The following is a 6,566-nucleotide window of genomic DNA, read 5'->3' on the forward strand; positions in this document are numbered from 1 at the left end:
AGATAGGCTACTTAATTTATTATTCCAGTATCCAAATATGATACTAAATAGCACAGGGAAAAGGGCTTCTATTTGTGACGTGCTGTCTTTGCCTTTGAACATTGCACATTTTAAACAGGACACGCATTAGCTGAATAAATGTTAGCCAATTCAAACATATTTATAGAAAACAGTTGACAATGAATAGACAGGAGTCCAATAATAGCATAACGAATCACTTATTCTAAAAATAATAACAAGTATGCTATAAGACGAATCCGACATATGGGCTGCAGGCCCGTCGCGACAAGGCAGGCAAACCAAGCAATTGCTTGGGGCCCCGAGCTGGCCTGGGGCCCCAAGACAACGACTGGTTAAGAATAAAATGCAATGACAAACTGTGTGAGCGCCCCTTTGATAGTCAATGCAGTAAAGTGCAATGACACTGTTATCGGGATCCCCCTCAAGGGGGCCCCCCTCAGTAGTCGCTGACAGCAGCCAGCCAATCACGTGATCTCTGCTGCCGGCAAAATACAAAAACTCCTCGGCAGTCATCATGAAGCGGAATTATGCTTCAGGAAGCCAGAAAATAATGAAGAGAAAGGAAGAGGAGGATAAGAAAAAACAAGATAGTGGTAAGTAGGGGTGTAACGATACACGTATTCGTATTGAACCGTTCGGTACGAGGCTTTCGGTTCGGTGTTCGGTACGCATTTTCAAACCGAACGGTTCGTTGGATCATTTTTCCTGCCGACCAAAATTTAGTTATTTCAAATGTAGGCGCGTTGCGCGTGGCAAGCGCGCTCATAATGTAGAGACGCCGGCGCGACCACAACATTGCCCAACATCAAATGGCAAACGTAATGTAAGCGGAACGAAACTGAGCTACTCGTTATTATTGTGTGGTTGACGGACCGTTGTTTATCAGTTTGGACCAGTGCAGCGCGAGCCGATCGTGATCATGCGACTTACTACACAGCGCTAATAAGAGATCCAGTAAAGAAAGCATTTGAATTCGCCACAGAAGTAATAACATCGCTGCGAGATCTAGTGAGAAACATTCACATAGTTTGGCAGGAATAGTAGGCTATAATGCCTTCAAGTAACATTACGTTGGTTTTATTTTGACATTATGAATACAATGCAAATGTTAATCTTAACTAAAATAAACATTTGTTTATAACTACTACAATACATAAATACAATTACATTTATTTTTTTCCAAGGAGCTGTTTTGTTTTATATGCTCCTAAGAAGAGTCAATTATAGCTCCAGAATTGCTCAAAGTAAAAAGAAATCATATTTTATGATGCTAGTTTTAATTAAAAAAAGAAGAAAAATAAAAAAATCAAGGAAATTGGCATTTCTTTCTTTTTGCTGTATCGAAAACATACCAAACCGTAACACATGTGTATCGTATTGAACCGAACCGTGAATTTTGTTACACCCCTAAAATAGCTCCACTTGTCTTGTACAAATGGTGTAATTTTGCAGCAGGTAGGCTAGAAAAAATATGTTTATGTTAGCTACCTGCCTGACGGCAAATGCTGCTTGTAACAAACAGTGCAACTTTTTTTTTCGAACGGACGGAATATGGTTACATATTATAATATGTTTTTTTTGGGGGGGGGGGGGCCTCCATGTACATTTTGCTTGGGGCCCCCAAATTCCTTCAAACGGCCCTGATGGGCTGTGTTAACAGTAAAACGTCCGTCATTTAACGAATTTTAAAAACACGGATGGATAATACAAAATGCTTTCTGACATTTTGAAAGAAAAAAAAAAACAAGCAAGAACAAAATTTAAACTTAGCCCGTCAATTTTTCATTTTACAATTATCTTCTCTCTCTCTCTGTGTGCGCGCGTCCGTGTTTGTGAGGGAGAGCTCGCGCAGCACTGATACATCGGTAGCCTACTTTTTAATCCATAAGTAACGAACGCGCTAGTTTTCATACAAAATAAATATGTAACATAATTAGGTAGGATACTTTAGTTATTATTAACACAATAACGTAACACATGAAGGCTACGTTTCTCAACACTGAGAATGAATAATAAACGCCTGTTTCTCCACTCGCGCTTATCAGTAATCCACAAATCACACGTGCGGTCACTTTTGAGAAAAATCAAATTCGAACGGGTATCAAATATCAAGCAATATTCAAATATCTACGAGTCAAAAAACGATCAATCAAAAATGTGTCATGAAGAGGGAAAAATCATAAGTCGCACTGGACTGCGTTAACAATGTTACTGACGGGACAGTTCTCTGTAACGCACGTCCAAAGACTGCTTTAAAACTTTCACAGAGACCTCAAACAGAAAGCACAAAGCCTGTCTTTAAATTTAATTTCGTTTTGTATTAATTGTATCTTAATTTTGATCAATGTTTCATCAAAAATAAACAACGTAAATATTAGAAAATATTTAATCAGGACATGGAGGCGAAAGCGCGTGAACTGAAGCGCGTCTCAAATGAACCGAAACCTACCTGCCTCACAGACCTGAGACATAGCCTATATAGAAAGCTTGAAACATCTATTTTTAAACAGAACAATTCAAAATGAAAGAAAACAGACTGTTCTCTGCTTATGTCATCTGTATGAAATGTGTATTTCTCTCAGGTGCCTTCACTGCACGAGTCAGCATCAGTAACTTAATCTTCAACTTCACACGTCAAATATCGGCCTGTTCACATCGGCCCTATTTTGACATCGGACCGATACCGATGTGTAAAAAAAATGACCATATCGGCCGATATTATATCGGCGGCCGATATATCGTGCACCCCTATTTGAAATGATTCGAGCTTTGTGACATGGTGCATTATCCTGCTGGAAGTAGCCATCAGAGGATGGGTACATGGTGGTCATAAAGGGATGGAAATGGTCAGAAACAATGCTCAGGTAGGCCGTGGCATTTAAGGGGCCTAAAGTGTGTCAAGAAAACATCCCCCACACCATTACACCACCACCACCAGCCTGCACAGTGGTAACAAGGCATGATGGATCCATGTTCTCATTCTGTTTACGCCAAATTCTGACTCTACCATCTGAATGTCTCAACAGAAATCGAGACTCATCAGACCAGGCAACATTTTTCCAGTCTTCAACTGTCCAATTTTGGTGAGCTTGTGCAAATTGTAGCCTCTTTTTCCTATTTGTAGTGGAGATGAGTGGTACTCGGTGGGGTCTTCTGCTGTTGTAGCCCATCCGCCTCAAGGTTGTGCGTGTTGTGGCTTCACAAATGCTTTGCTGCATACCTCGGTTGTAACGAGTGGTTATTTTAGTCAAAGTTGCTCTTCTATCAGCTTAAAACAGTCGGCCCATTCTCCTCTGACCTCTAGCATCAACAAGGCATTTTCGCCCACAGGACTGCCGCATACTGGATGTTTTTCCCTTTTCACACCATTCTTTGTAAACCCTAGAAATGGTTGTGCGTGAAAATCCCAGTAACTGAGCAGACTGTGAAATACTCAGACCGGCCTGTCTGGCAACAACAACCATGCAACGCTCAAAATTGCTTAAATCACCTTTCTTTCCCATTCTGACATTCAGTTTGGAGTTCAGGAGATTGTCTTGACCAGGACCACACCCCTAAATGCATTGAAGCAACTGCCATGTGATTGGTTGATTAGATAATTGCATTAATGAGAAATTGAACAGGTGTTTCTAATAATCCTTAAAGGAACACTCCGACTTTTTGGGACTTTAGCTTATTCACATTATCCCCCAGAGTTAGATAAGTCCATACATACCTTTTTCATTTCTGTGCGTTCTGTAAGTGTTATTTGACGCACCCACTGCTAGCCTAGCTTAGCACAAAGACTGGATGTAAATGGATAGTGTTAGCATAGTAATCCCAATAAGTGACAAAATAATGCAAACATTTTCCTATTTACATGTTGTGATCTGTATAGTCACAGCGTGTACAAAAAACAAGGCTATATGAGACAGAGACCATTTTTAATCGTATAAATACTGGGAACTATATTCTCACTCGGCGTAGGAGCACAGCTAGCGTTACTTGGGCGGAGTGGCTACTTGGGCGGAGTGATCAGCGCAGCACACGAGACGCCCTGTGGTGAGGAGCAGAGAGTTCGCTCAGAGTTGGAGTAATAGAGTCAGCAATTACTAGATAGTAAATTTATAGTTTACAGTCATGGGTGTTCGCTGTATTGTAAAGAGCTGCGACAATAAACAGGGGAGACCAGGTAATACTATGATATTTCATAGAATTCCAACCAAAAACGCTGACCTGATGAATCGATGGCTACTTGTTCTGGGTATCGATCCAAACACACCTGTAAACACCATCAAGAAGTATTTAGTTTGCTCAGAACATTTCACTGAGGACGACTATTTTGAAAAAAGGCAAGTTGCCACACGGACCATGAAACGTGTGCTAAAGGATACAGCCATCCCATCGATAAAGACAGGACAAATTGGATCACCTGTTGCTGCGGTAAGTGTTCCGTTATGTTTTGAGATGACTAACATTAGCCATACTGTAACAGTGCCATGCTAATGTAATGTAAACTTAGTGAAATTATTACGTGAATAGGGGCTCCGTGTATCCTCTTTATTGTTATTATTGTGTTGTCATGAACACACTGTATCGCTCAATAACAAATGAGCGGCGCTAAATGTAACTCTCAGGACTAACGTTATAACATTCAACTTGCTAATGAATTGGAGGGGGATGGGCAGTTTTCTTTTTTGAGAAAATGTTTGTGAAATAGTAGGCTAACGTTACTGTCTGTGGGTTCATTGTGCAAAAACTATTTGCCTTGTGCAATTACTCTCCCCATATTCTAGGCTATTGTAATGCAATTATCTAACATTACTGTATTATATGCTGTTGATTACATTTGGTCAGCTGTAATAAATTGCATTTCAAATATATCTATTCCTGTAATAATTTTTTATACATTGGGCATAGTGGGCATAGGTTGGCATGTTCCACATTTACACCACCAGTCCGTGTTCGTTCTGATTCTCCCTTCGACATCAATCTGTTCGACATCTTGTCTTACAGCTTCCAAAGTTTGTAACTCCTCGTCTGTGTATTCTGGCTCAAACCTATATGGTTCGGGATCTTGGTTTGATACACAGTAAAATTCCTCTGAGTCTGACAATTCCTCAAAGTCAGCCATGATCATGAGTCACGTCTAGCGAGTTAGTCACGTTTGTTTTGTTTACGGAACCATCAACAGAACAGGGCGTCTCGTGTGCTGCGCTGATCACTCCGCCCAAGTAGCCACTCCGCCCAAGTAACGCTAGCTGTGCTCCTACGCCGAGTGAGAATATAGTTCCCAGTATTTATACGATTAAAAATGGTCTCTGTCTCATATAGCCTTGTTTTTTGTACACGCTGTGACTATACAGATCACAACATGTAAATAGGAAAATGTTTGCATTATTTTGTCACTTATTGGGATTACTATGCTAACACTATCCATTTACATCCAGTCTTTGTGCTAAGCTAGGCTAGCGGTGGGTGCGTCAAATAACACTTACAGAACGCACAGAAATGAAAAAGGTATGTATGGACTTATCTAACTCTGGGGGATAATGTGAATAAGCTAAAGTCCCAAAAAGTCGGAGTGTTCCTTTAAGGTGAGTGTATATACATGCATTTATATATATATATATATATATATATATATATATATATATATATATATATATATATGCCGATGATTAGGAGGAGACATGATGATGGATAGAGGCCAATGGGCAAATTTGGCCAGGATCCCGGGGTTACACCTGTGGTGGATTTTTAATAGATAAAATAGTAAACTGTATATTAAACTAACCATGTTTCTAACATCTAACCGTATTTCTCTTTTTAGGCCAAACACGCTAACACTTGATGGTCAGTCTCAGGTAAAACCAAAAATGTAAGTCATGTGAGATTCATTTAAACTATAAAGAATACATACATTAGAATACACAACTGCATGCATTTTGCAGAAGAACATTGTTTTGGTTGTGCTTGGGCTCTGTGTGACTGTGTGGGTGAATATGATTATTATTCCTCTGTACCATATGTACCACCTTAATTTCAACGTTGATAGTGCTGACATCGAAATGCACACATTTGAATCATTCGAATATAACATCACAGGTTTCCATCTCTTTCAAATTACAGTAGTTATGGCATGAATGCGTTGAGGTATGGAAATGCATAGTCTGTTTCTTCTGAGTTCAGTGCAAAAATATCCAAAGTGTGGAATAAAATCATTGAATATTGTTTCTGCTGCCGTTTTCCAGATTTGTTCTTGGATGCATATGCTTGAGCACACCTGGTAAAGTGGTCAATGACAACCAGTATGTATTGTTACAGTCCTGACTAGCTTCTGTTTCCTCATTTGTGTTTTCCTGTTGCCTAGGGGCATTTGTCTTGTTTTTGTGTGTGCTCTCTTTGTGTGTTTGCAGAGTAGAGTCAAGCTGTAATTGATGTGGGTGATGAAAAAAGTTCCTTCTTTCCCAGTGTTGTTGTCGATTGAGGCTTTTCCAACACCAGGAGCTTTCATGAGTATTCATTGGTTGTTTAGTCTTTTGTGTTTTTTTTTTTCTTTTCTT

Source organism: Abramis brama (assembly GCF_963993115.1).
Source record: "Abramis brama genome assembly, chromosome: 6".
In the NCBI taxonomy this organism is placed as follows: Eukaryota; Metazoa; Chordata; class Actinopteri; order Cypriniformes; family Leuciscidae; genus Abramis; species Abramis brama.